This window comes from Dermacentor variabilis, chromosome 4 (genome assembly GCF_050947875.1).
Source record: "Dermacentor variabilis isolate Ectoservices chromosome 4, ASM5094787v1, whole genome shotgun sequence".
NCBI lineage: Eukaryota > Metazoa > Arthropoda > Arachnida > Ixodida > Ixodidae > Dermacentor > Dermacentor variabilis.
This window is the reverse complement of record NC_134571.1, coordinates 54852492-54865873: the sequence shown is the minus strand read 5'-3', so window position 1 is coordinate 54865873 and position 13382 is coordinate 54852492.

Here is a 13382-nt window from a genome sequence, read left to right as displayed (position 1 = left end):
GCATGCAGATGCTGTCCGACCAGCCTGGGAAGAGAACGTCGCCGGTGAGCTTGACTTGACCCTGTGTAGCGGAAAAGGGGTGGATGATGTTACGACCACCTTTATTAAAGAAATAAAAAAAGAAAACTAGCGAATGTAGTAGACATTTAGTATAGATATACAATCAGTAGACACGCATCAAAAATCAAGAACGGCGTCAGCATCGACACTTACATCGCTGTGCGCTTTGTCTACTCAGCATGCGGATGTTTTTATTACGATACCTCTGCTTTCCTGCACGTGAGAATTCGTAAATACGTTTGCGAGCTATAGTTAGAGTAACAGCGCATGGCACAGGACAGACAGGAGGAAACCGACGATCCCGGCGTTTGCGCTATTACTTGTTTTAGCTACTTGTATCAAGCAGCCTCTTTTACGCTTAGGAGCACAACCCCACATGACTGCTGGAGCGTGACGTCAACGAAGTTTATGTTCACACGAGTGCGCCCGCACGCACGTTCAATATTTCGTGACAACTTACAATTTATAAAATTAAATTCCAAGTTTCCACGTGCCAAAAGCATATCAATATAAGACGCGCCATGTTGTGGGCTTACGGAATAATTTTGATCACCTGGGGTGCTTTAATGTGCACTTAACTGATGCCAGGTACACGGACGTCCTTGCATTTCTCCCCTATCGAAATACCACCACCGCGGCAGAGATTTGATCCCGCTATCTCGGTCTTAGCAGCGCAACGCTAAAGCCACTACGCCACCGTGGCGCGTAACTTTGTCGAATTTTTGCCAGACATTTGACTCGCTAGCATTGTACGCAGTACGCAGTACTCAATGCACGCAGAGTTTCGGCCCGCAACCTTTCTATAAATAGCCGCTTGGCTGTGCGGATTTATTAGCCATTCGGTATAGACTGAAGATGGGGCGGATGGAGGACAGAATCGGCAGATCGCAGATTATGCTGACACTGCAGGGTCTTTTGTAAAAGGGTATTCAATTACTTTGTAAGTTCTCTTCCTCTCCAGTATGATCGATAGGGGTTGATGGGGTATAGAAGTGTTCGCTGGTGCTTTAAAGTTCGGCCGCGAGGCTTTCGTCTCCTAGGTAAACCAGGAGAACATGCAGGAAAATGTGCAATTGACCCACAGTGGGAGCTGTGAGACGAGTGGGCGAGCTTCAGAATGTGACTATGCGAGATGTTCTATCCGTGACAAATACAATTGCCATGCCAGGTCGCGTGGCCTAATGGGTTCAAGGGAAACGAACATTGACATCTCGCAGAATTTCCAGTTGAGCTTCGCCGATATAATTGTTATAAAAATATCATGAAAGAATGAGACGCACACGATCGTCATTAAAAGCCGTTGTGCAGGAATATTTATTTTCTATGAACTGTCTACGACAAACGCGCACTCATTTTGCTCAAGTAATAATGAAGAACCGCTACGTTTCAGTGTCTAGATATTTATGAGGCGTATATTGTAACTAATCTTGCCCTCAGCCTGAATAATTTAGACAGAAAATATCCGTTGGAGATGTGGGAACTCATATGGCGCATCGCATCATCTCATTAAGGGCCGTAATGGTAAGAATTATTTTCCGTTTATTCCGTTCATATCTTGTCATCTGTCCGAGCTATAGAGGCCGAGACTGTCAGTAAGGAAGGCCTTACGTCATACCAGCGACTGCCGAAGAAAAAAAAAAGAATAAAAGAAATACTAAAGAATTTTTACAAAATACGGTCCCAGGGGATGCAAACCGATTCCGTAGCGATAACTACAGAACCGTTTCTTTAGAGCACGCTTTCAAACACCGATTATTTCCCGTTTCCGGCATATAGCCTTTCTGTCGGCGGCTGCTCTCGCGTGGCTTGCTGGTACGCTGGGTCACTTCGACGCGGCCTTCTCTCGAGCATCCGTACTCGTGATGCTGGGAGCCTCAGCGGCAGCGGTCGCCATATCGCATCCTCTCCATTTACTGGCAGGAGCGCGACCGTGGTTACGCGTGCAGAGACCTGGCGCTGGCGCCAGCGATTTTTCCAATATATTGTGCACGAAAAGGCCGCACCGTGGAAGAGCAGCGTTGTTTGCGAGCGCTCATATAAAACACACCGTGCGGTGAAGAACCGAAGCACATCCGCCCGATCCAGGTGACGAAGTCGACGACCTGTGTGTACTCGGCAAACCAAAGGCGTCAGTGGCATGATAGCCGTTCTGTGTACTGTTGTCAATTGATCCTGTGCAAAGCAACGCTGTGAACAGAACGTCCCCATGAATTAAACAGTGGGATGTTTCGGCGTGAACTGTTGCTTATTCTACTACGCTAGTAGTTATCGAATAGTTGAAAGAAATGAACTTCATTTTGCGCGCAGAGAAATTTATTTATTTTATTTATTTACATTACCCCTAAGGGCCCTCACATGAGGGTATTACATAGGGGGGGGGGGGTACAAACATGAAATATACACAAGAAATAAAACTACATAAAATAAACATACACACAAGGAACATAAAATATATAGATATGAACAAGGGGTAAATGCACTTAGTCATGAAAACACAAGAACATTTTACATATGTTAATATGTGCATATAGGCATAAGTAATATCTAATCTGCTACCACTAACCGTTTTCTTGCAACAAAGTTTGGAAAGATGGTAGGCTAACTTCAGTAGCTATGTGTGATGGTAGGTTATTCCATTCTATTATTGTGCGAGGAATAAAAGATTTTGCGTAGAGCGACGAGCGGCACATTATGCGTTTTACTTTGTTAGCGTGGTCACGGCGCGGGAAAACTGCAGGGGGTGGTGAAAAGAAGTCTTCGTGAAGCGTGGAATGGTGATAAAGCTTATGAAATAAGGTTAGGCGAGCAAACTGGCGTCGACGTGATAGTGATTCCAACTCGGCACGTTGTTTTAACGATGTGACGCTGGTGAAGCGTGAATAATCGGAAAAGATGAAGCGAACAGCACGGTTTTGCAAAGATTCAATGTTGTTGATTATGTATGCTTGATCGGGATCCCATATGGCAGAAGCATATTCAATTTTTGGGCGGATCAGCGTGATATAAGCAAGTTTTTTTAAGTGAGAAGGTGCGTGCTTGAGGTTACGTTTAAGAAGACCGAGTGCTCGGTTAGCTGATGCTAAGACGGTGTTAATATGGTAATGCCAAGTTAAGTCAGACTGAAGATGAAGGCCAAGATACTTGTAAGTTGGCGCAAGTTCTACTCTAGCATTATTGAGAAAGTAGGTGGTAGGAAGTCGAGTGGAATGGTTGGTAAATGACATTAGCTTGGTTTTAGATGTATTTAAAGACATTAACCACGAAGAGCACCAAGCGGTCACAGCATCAAGATCAGTTTGTAAGGAAAGTCGGTCAGCGTCATTACTAATATTACGATATATAACACAATCATCTGCGAATAATCGAATTCGAGATGAGACACATTTGGGTAGATCATTAATGAAAATTAAGAAAAGTAGGGGACCGAGGACGCTGCCCTGGGGGACTCCAGATGTTTAACTGTAAACTGTCTTTTGATACTGTGCCGATGTATGTGGACTGAAACTGCTGCCGTTGCACGGCATGTCCCCGACGGGGTTCACACAAGCAGATTACAAAATCATTTCGAACGCAGGTGGTGAACTTACGGAAAGTGCAGGATTCGGTCATCTAAATTTCAGCCGCGCCTGCGTTTTGAACCAATCAGAGAGGGTCTAGCCTTTCCGTGATCCAATCAGGGCTCGCATGATGCCGAATTCAACAATATAGCGGAATTTGACAGCGTCCAGTATTACTTCTTCCACGGCGTCCAGAACAACATCCGAGGTGAAAAGTGGGGCCAGATTCTCGAGCAGTCTCTTCGGCAGATAATTTCACTCTCCCTTGACGTCAGCTGGTCCAGGGCGTCCCCTCGAAAAGCTCACCGCACATCGAGTCAATGTACTCGAGAACGATGCGCCGTGAGAACATCGAAGGTCGAAGGTATATCATTCCTGTGGCCGTGTACGCTTCTGCTTTCTTAGCGAATCAAGGCGCACTAGAAGGAAAACGCCCATAAACATGGCGAAAGCTGTTCTCAGTGCCCCAATACATTTCATTATGGTCGAGAATACGACCCGAGACATTTGCATATTGTTACGGGAAAACGAAGGTAGCGCAAGAGCGAGAATCCGCACTGAGAACGAGTTTTCCTTGGCTATTTTATGCTAAATTTTACATACAGAAGGTTGCCAGATAAAACATTCATTCTGGGTGACGTAACAGCTGCCATAGTTGTCGGTAATAATTTAGTCGGTTCTCTCGACTATAACACACTCGTACGATATACATGCAAGCCGAGAGTCATTCGTAAATCGAAACCTACAGGGGGAGCGAACTTAGCTGTTTCTGCGGATTTTGAGATGCTAGAGCTTATTGTGCCACCGGTAATGTAGCGTCAGCCCGGCGTTATTTTCGGCCGTCTTCCAAGCTTTACTATATAACAGCTTAGATATTAGCACAATGAAAAAGAAAGGTTCCAAACGTGTCAAAATCTTTCATCCGAGCACTTGCGTCATCGGGCGGCGGCTTGCCCAAACGAACAGGCGCGCGGAAAGAAAAGCTGTTCCTTGATGGCAGCACCAGCGCAGCTCATGTGAATGTCGAAGCGTCGCTTTCTTGTGAGGGCGAGAGTATGCAATTGTGCAGACAGCATCGAGACAGAAATTTGTTCATCCCCGCCCCCATCCCCAATACGCTGCGCTGTGCTCTCATATGGGTTCCAGAATAAGCGTACTTTCCTTCACCCAAACCACGAAGAAGAGAGTTGTCCCATCTTTAAATCTCGGACGACCGCTTGTCAGCAAATATGAGCATGGATTGTGTTCTCGAATAGCTGAAGCGTTTGATGATATGGTCACATGGTGGGGCAGAGCGACTGAAAAAGAGGAGAACGAGGTTTATCTTGGGCACCACGCGTCGACGCTCGCGCTCGGTAAAGTGCTAGCGTCTGGAGACTCGGCGTTCGTATGGCGCAGCCATAAAACGAAAGGCTTGCCAGAGAGAGAGAGAGAGAGAGAGAGAAGGAGAGAGAGGAGGCACACAGGAAAAAACGGGCTATTTCTTCTTCCACGCAGGGAGCACGGCTCAGCGTCAGGAAGTTCGAAGGTGATAAACGACGCGAGTAGTTACTTGCCACTCCAGTTGATTGACACAGGTTATTTGCTTTCCTCCAAGCTTTGCTGGAAGTTACTACTACAACTAACTCGTGACGAAGCGAAGGGTAATTGTCGCTTGGAGATTACAGGCTTACTCCTTCAGTGACATCGGCAAGTTACCTTTCAACATCCGCGCGAGTGCCCGCCGAGGGCAGCCTTCAATCTATTCGCAATTTCTGCAGAGTTCCCATCCATGGTCCGAAAACTTTCATAAGAAAATGTAGACAGGTCAGCTTGAAACAGGTGGCGTTAGCCTACGCTGGGCAGAGGACCAATGGAAGTTTCAATAGAGGGACGAACAAAGAGTGTATCACCCTCGCCTGAGGAGCTTTCGTCGAACTAAGGACTAAGGAACTAACAAAGTACGCAATACTGTTTTGGTAAACATGTTCACCGGAAGATTAAACTTTCGCTTCGATTTCATCGCGCAAAGCACATGCAAGAGTGCCCTCTAGTTCGCGGCCGTAGCCCATGGTTACGAGCTCACCAGTTTCCCAAGTAGCGGTGTTTGGCAGCTAGCTACGCTTTCATAGTGTACACGATAAAGCAGAAAAAAGGATGCGGACATTACCCAAATACGAGGTTTCCTATGAAATTAACCACACTGTATATTATGTAAGGCTTTGGTTTGTTACGGTGACTGTCGCTGTTTTACTCGGCTTCCCGGCGATGAAGTTTAAAGTTCATTTCAAGCAACTAAGAAAAGGAAATGTACAGTTGCCTAGGGGATCAGCGAAAAGGCAGAACAGCTTGACAAGGCTGTTCTGCTCGGTTCCGTGACAGATAACCCAAATTCACCGCCAGAATGACACAATGCTCAGTGTTACAAATTCACAAAAGTTGTACCACGCTTTGATCTTTCTCCTTTCCCTCTTTTCCGCTTTGCTCCTAACACTGCCACCCCGGTTACGGTTTTCGACTCTTAGCAGTTTTTTTACATCAGCCCATTTAGTTCGCATAGATCAATTACAGTTACATGCGTCCCCCTCTCCTACTTTTGCACCCTCTCCCAACGAACGCATGCACGTAGGCACATACTTGCATGCCATCACTTCGTTCTATAGCTTACGTTTGTTATCTATGATTAGCGTTAAAATGAAAACATAAGGCGCTTTCATGCTTCCAGTGTATCTGAAAATGTGCGTGTAGTGTACTGTTCGCTATAGTTGAGGGGTTCGCTATATGCAAGAACGCAGTGGATAATCGCGTCAAACCAAGCTTAGTTGCAGTAATAAAATGTGCACGAAGGAATTAAAGGTGTAGGCGTGCAATGACTGCGTCTGTCTTCAAAGTAAAAGAAAATGTGCGTAAACGTTGCGGTTAGTTGCTCTTGTCGCAAACTAGTGGACATCAGCATTAACTCGTAGCTCGATCACTTTCCGCTGGCCCCAAAGTTGCCCGCAGGAAAAGCTGTCGTGCAGTGCAGAACCCTTGGCACAGGAATTTAGATTCGCTCATTCGTATTGCAGCAGTGTAGTGGTAACAGCTTTTCTATGAGGATCTGGTTTTAAAGCCCGTGTGGGCGATATGTCCATGTAGAGCATGTGTTTGCATCCGCGCTTTGCGATAGAAAATACACCGTCAGTTTCCTTTTTGTTTTGTTCCGCAGTCCTGCTTTCGTCTTTCTTTCTTTAATATCTAACGACAGAAAAAAAGGAAGGCGCAGGAAGATTCGGGCAGAACTCACCTACGATGAATAATCTAAGCATGCGAACAGCCGAAATGCGTCATGTATGAGGCGTGTGCTGCAGCCAGGCTTCTCTCTCACGCTTCTCTGGGCACGCTGCGCCATCTGGCGCCGCCGCCACGAAGTCAGCACAGCCCGTGGCACATACCCGCAAGGACGGTCCACATTTTGAGACTGCGCTGTCTTCAGGAATTACCCATATTTTTGCTTGGAGCGTCACATAACCGAAAAGAAAGCTTGTCTGACAATTACAAGATTGCTATTGGCATTAAGAGAAATTCAAATCCACACTGTTACCTGCCACACCTCACTTTGCATTACTGATTGATTCACAGGACTCAAGAGGAAGCAAAAGCACGGGCCAACTCTGATTTCGTATTCAAGTACACGCGAAATGCAGGAATGCTCTTACTAGACAACTGCTGTACCACATTGAATGGAATTTATTCAGTTTATTAGAGAGACATAAGATCTACATATTCCAGGGAGCAACCTATTTAGAACCTCAGCTTTTTTTAAATAACCAAATATTAGTTAGCTAAAAAGAAGATTGAAGCATAAAGTTTACAAATCTGTAACTATGCATAAAAAATAGATATCGGAGTTCTGTTAATTGAATCTGATAAAGCATTTAAGCAAATACTGATATATAATTTTACAGCACGACGCAAAACTGTCACAGCGTTTGCGAGAGTTCTTCGAGAGTTCTGCGGCAGTTCTGCGTTTGTGAGAGTTTTGTGAAATTGGGAATATACTTCAAAGTGGTGCCTAAAGCATCAATTTTGTTCGCTTCGAGTATCTCAATAAGTCCAGATTTCAAAATTGTGACATCGTTTTCTGTTGTTTAATTACATGGTTTTAAACGCGATGCTCGTGTTTGTAAATTTTTAAATTCTCAACAGTGTTCGTAAAAGAAAACGATAATTTAAATAAAAAGTTTGCTCCCTACTGTCGATAGTAAAAACCTTTTCTTTTAAGTGCAGCAAACCTCGTCAAACCTCATCAGGGTGTGCTGTGCGAAGCAAGCACACCCGGATGGCTCCCATGGCTCCCATGTATATATATCGAAGCTCCCCAGGTAGAGATTCTCCATAAGGCCCTCAAGCGATTCGGGAGCTTCGAAACACGCTGTAGCGAAAGAAACACACTTGGAAATATTTTGGACAATGTGGTATTCTTTAACGCGCGCTCAAGGTTCGGTACACGATGATCTTGCCATTGCACCCCCGTCGGATTGCCTCTACTGTCGGCAATCAAACCCACGACCTCGCGCTGCGCAACCACTTTTGTAGGCAGATTACGGATACGGTCGTCGGGCGCCCCAAAAAAGTCTCATCTGCAAGGACGCGATTTTCGGTAGCTTTATCAGCGCGTCTAGGTGAGCTATATTTCATGCATCTTTTGGAAGCAAACCCCGCTGAAAACGAGACAAAACAAGGAAGACACAGACAAAGCTTTTCCTAGACGACAAAACAGAATAGCTTCTATCAGTCGACTGGCGTTCCAGGTGTCCTCCACTTCAGTACAAACTGCTCCCTTTTTTCTATTTCTCCCACCACTGTTCCTCGCCTCACCTTTGTGCATGGATCCGGAAACCGCGCTCCTCCGTCAAACAAACAGTATACCGCAGTTAGGCTCCTGCGGGCCTTGCTCGCCTCTACTTCGGACCCTTTGTACGACACTTGGCTTTCTCCAAGACTCTTCATCACGCAGCATAGCACACAGGAAACTTCAATATTTATCATCTGGACTCTGATATGTATATCGGAAGCGTTTCCTTCTCAAAGGCACTGGCACTACCTCAGTTACACTCCTCTGCGCCTCGCTCACCTCTGAATCTTTCGAGACACAATAACAAGACCACAATTGGTGCTAATATTTTCGCGGATAATCCTTATCAGTCCGTAGCTCACACGCAAAAGCTCAATGCTTACAATTTAAACTTCGATTTAGGGCAAGCTCGCATTTGTATATTGTCAAGCTCGCCGCGCGGATAAATAGCACAAGAAATGATGGTTGCTTCTTCCTAAGCTTTAACTAGGCTTGTGAATACTTCTGCTTGCAAAATGCGGTCGTATTTGCTGCAGTACATGGGAGCAAAGCTCTCACTACGTAAGCGTTTATCGAAGGAATCCGGCAAGCGTCCTAAATCATCCCTGCACATGCCCTCGGCGCATGCAGGCACAGTATAGGAGAGGGTGTCCAGCCTATCTCTTATCTTTAATGCTACGGCAGCCCCCGCGCTTTAGTTTTTAGTAAAAGAAAATCATTGCTATCGGACGTTGAAGGCCGAACGTGGCTGGTCAATTAATTGTTCACGCAAGGCATGATGCGCTTTCCCGGTCCAAGCAACAACGGATGCGCTGGCGCTCGCATCTTCATCGAGGCGTTCCGGGTGGTAGCGCGCCGTCCTTCAGATTCCAAAAGCCCGTCGAGCCGCGCTTTTGGAATGAATTAAGATTTTTTTCCCCAATACCGCCAGAACATACATTCGTCTGTAATTCCTTCGCTGTATACAATGGCGTCAAGACAGCGACAACATAGGAATGAAAGCAGAAAAGAACGGCAGCAGAAACTGAAGTGGTGCTCGTTTTTTTTAAAGCGAAGCTTTGTTTGCCTCTTTCTTCGACTTTCCGCTGCTGCTGTTCCTGATGCTGCTGCTGCCGCCGCCGCTGCCACTGCTGCTGCTGCGGTCGTCGTCGTCGTCTTGCACGCCGCTAACGCAGGCCACGTCAGGACGTGATTGAGACGTGGCCAAATAACAATAACATAAACGCCACGATCTGTCTGTGTTTTGCTTCATGACATTTGTTTATGAGCTGTCATTCTCAAAAGTGCCAGGAATAGAGAAGAGAGAGAAAGAAACGTTTATTATACGTTACAGTGTCCCGAGCGAGGACGGGTATCACACTAAGGTGGGAAGGCTCCTTAGTCCAGGAACCCTCTGGCTTCGACTGCCCTCTTGGCCCAGGCGACGAGTTGTCCAGGAACAACTTTCTAAAAAATGTGAGACAAGGTATGCAACTCGTGGGAGGGCCTGCGCTGTTGTGGTTCAGAATAATTATTCGCCAAGCGACGCGGCGTCGACACGTCGCATGTGCACAGTACCCTCTGGACACCGTACAACTAGGCGTAAGCCCCACACAAATGCAGTGCAGGAGCTGCCGCACTTGTCTCCGTGCTCACCCGCCACAGCAACGACAGTTGAGGGGAGTAGGTGGGGAGAATGTTAGCGAGGGAACAGAGAGAGAGAGAGAGAGAGAGAGAGAGAGAGAGGACGCACTTGTGTGAGCTGCAATCTGGGCGCCAGTCTAGGCTACAGACCAGATTGGCGCCCAGCGAAGCAGGCACGGTAACATTTCACATCACGTCACGACTGTCGTATATGCACGTCACGACTGTCGTATGCCGTGAATATATCATCGCCAAATAAAGACAATGAACGCAAACCGCAGACAAAGCTTCGCTTACATCGATTTCCACAGTGCGTGGGATCTGCATAGTTTCTTCCCCCCGGAATGTGGCAAGGAATGCGCTGCTGTAATGATAATGCGCTGAGCATCTAATTAATTACTGCCGACACCGCGAGCTTTGTGTCACTGGGAAAAAGAAAGGACTTTGTATTAATGAGCCGTTTCAAAGATCGCGGTCGCAAAGTTAGTGGTTGTTAAGCCGTCCCTGTGTACGAAAGAAGAGCAGAGCTTGGGCAAAGTTCTGCGCGGCCACAAATACCGCTGGCGCCGCTGCTCTGTTACCCTATAAGCAGCTTGCGTCTGATGCTTCTAAATCTGTACTTATTAACTTGTTTTGTCGCGGTTACGCCGTCATCATAGTGCTCTGAGTTTGCGGGTCCTTGGAGGCCCCTTCCCACGCGCCGTTCAAGACGCAAGACAAACAATCAGAGCGCAAAATTTTTTGTAAGTGATATGTTAAGCCATGCGCAAAAATTTCAGCTCTTTTGCAGAGAGTACCAATGACGGTTTGCTGATGCATGAATCCCCTAGGGCATCAATGTGCTCGGCTTCTATTATAAGTCTGGTGAGTTTGCACTTATTTCTACCGGTAATGATTGTTGATTCGAAGAGATTGGAGCACTTATGTTGCTTACAATGAAGGGAGAGAAAGCCATCTGATACAAGTTTGTCGACTTTATTTTTGTGTTCGCGCAGTATATAATAAAATGTAACTGCCCGACTGTCCGACTTAATACTTCCAACTCGATAAGGGCACGTCATTGGAACTCTCCGAAAAGGAGCTGAAATTTTTGCGCATGGCTCAACTTATCACTTACAAAAAATGTTTCGCTCTGATTGTTCATCTGTTCGCGTGGTTGTGACTCACGTTGGCTGAGTGTATAAGTATGACCTGGTTTTCGATAATAAACATTGTTGGAAGTTAGCGCTGTGTGTGTCCCTGTGTGTCTTCTTTTGCCCCGTCTTTTAATCGCGCTACCGTACAGCCCTCGAGGTTACGAAAGCTGCTGCGTTAGCGTGTCAAGCGTTGCGTGAGGGGAGAGGTCATCGCCGTGGCACGACGTCACCCTGCGTTATCCGCGCGTCCCTTTTCCGCGCAATCTCTCGTCTGCGTTCTAACTGAGCCTCGGTATAAGGTGAAATGAAAACGCGCCAGGCGTCTCAACGCGCTCTCATGACCGCGGGGAGTTCCTAACTCGGATGGCCGCTTCCGGCCTTCAACTGGACATTATTGCTTTCGCATTCACAACTCGTAAGAAGTGCTTCGGTGTCCTCGGACTCTTTTTTTTTTTAACAAAACGCTCCTTTATAGCATAGAAGCACAAATGTAACTGAAACGCCCATATATTTCCTCCCACACATGGGAAATACCTTGAAACTGAATTGTCATATTGAATATTCATTTCCGATGGATGCGTCTTGAAAACTCACCGGCTGCAATTCGTAAATTTCGATGTGTGTCGTAAAGTAAATATTCGGAAGTTAGCGAGTTTTTGCTGATTTGTTGAATATGTATTCTAATTCCTCGAGCTAGTACTGTGCGCCACTTCGAATAATCCAGCTAAAGGACAAGAATTTTGCTATCTGCCACAGGCGGTTTTTAAAAATTTCGGCAAACTTAAATGTGATCACCGCGTATAGTGTACAGAAAACAATCTTTCGCATGCAGGTGGGTTTCCTGCTCGGCAGCTTTACGGCCAACAAACCATCTTACGAAGCCGCTTGATGTGCTTTACAACCGTAGTACATAGGCCGCAGTGGTAGGATGAAAGAAAGGAAAACGATCATGGCTTCGCGAAAGGTCTTCCCGTGGAAACGATATTGAATGGCAACGAATCCTTGGGTAACGCCGCGAAGAGAAAAAAAATTGGGAGGGCGCTTAAGCTTCACCTTTAAAATTGGAACGCGATAGCATTCAAAGATCCCTGACGGCTTTTCACGCTTCCCGGCAAATGCAGTTTATGTAACCGTAATGTTTACCGGGAAACGTTGGCGGCGAACGCTATGCGCAAAGGCGAGCTTTCTGGTAGAAACGTGGCCTCCTGCGTGGGCGCAACTCCTGCTATTGTTCCGCACTTTTAATACTTCAGTCTGAGAAGGTTAACATAAAAGGTATGCGCTGTCGGTGTTTTGTTTGCATAACATTTGTTTGTGGGTTTAGCAGAATGCGTTGTTGGGCAAGTTGGTTCATTGTAATTGGAAACGTTGGTTGCGCTTTTTAGACAATCACAAAGAAGGGAGACAGGACAGGCGCAAACTAACAACTGAGGTTTATTCAAGAAAAACACTTAAATATCAGACCAAGCCAGCGCAGGCGCTTCAGGGTATCAGCAGCGTAAAAAGAAGAAAAACCAAAATCAGAAAAAACCAATAGCGTGGTCCACCTAAACATACTATCTAGAAAACGTGCCTGCCTATTGTAAAGTACGACCGATGTGTCGCTGGTGCATGCTTGTCCCTTCTTTTTTATATAATATGACTCAAGAAGTTCTCGTGCTTTTGCATTATTGCACTTGCGCAGGATCTTAACCTGGTTGAGCAGAGGCGCGCGCGCACTCGCGCGCACGCACACGCGCGCACGCACACGCGCGCACACACACACACACACACACACACACACACACACACACACACACACACACACACACACACACACACACACACACACACACACACACACACACACACACACACACACACACGCACACACACGCACGCACGCACGCACGCACGCACGCACGCACGCACGCACGCACGCACGCACGCACGCACGCACACGCACACACACACACACACACACACACACACACACACACACACACACGCTTCATAGTTATTTACATTCCATGTGCGTCAATGTTTTTCCTGTACAAACGTGTCGTATGGTTATTGAGCCATCTGTCGGCAAAAATTCTAAACCAGCTACCGCAATCTTCAACGTTAGCAACTCTTCATTAGTAAGCATATCTTAACCGATTCAGTGATTTCGTTGCCTTTCGCGTGGTTAGAAACTTCAAAGAGCGCCAA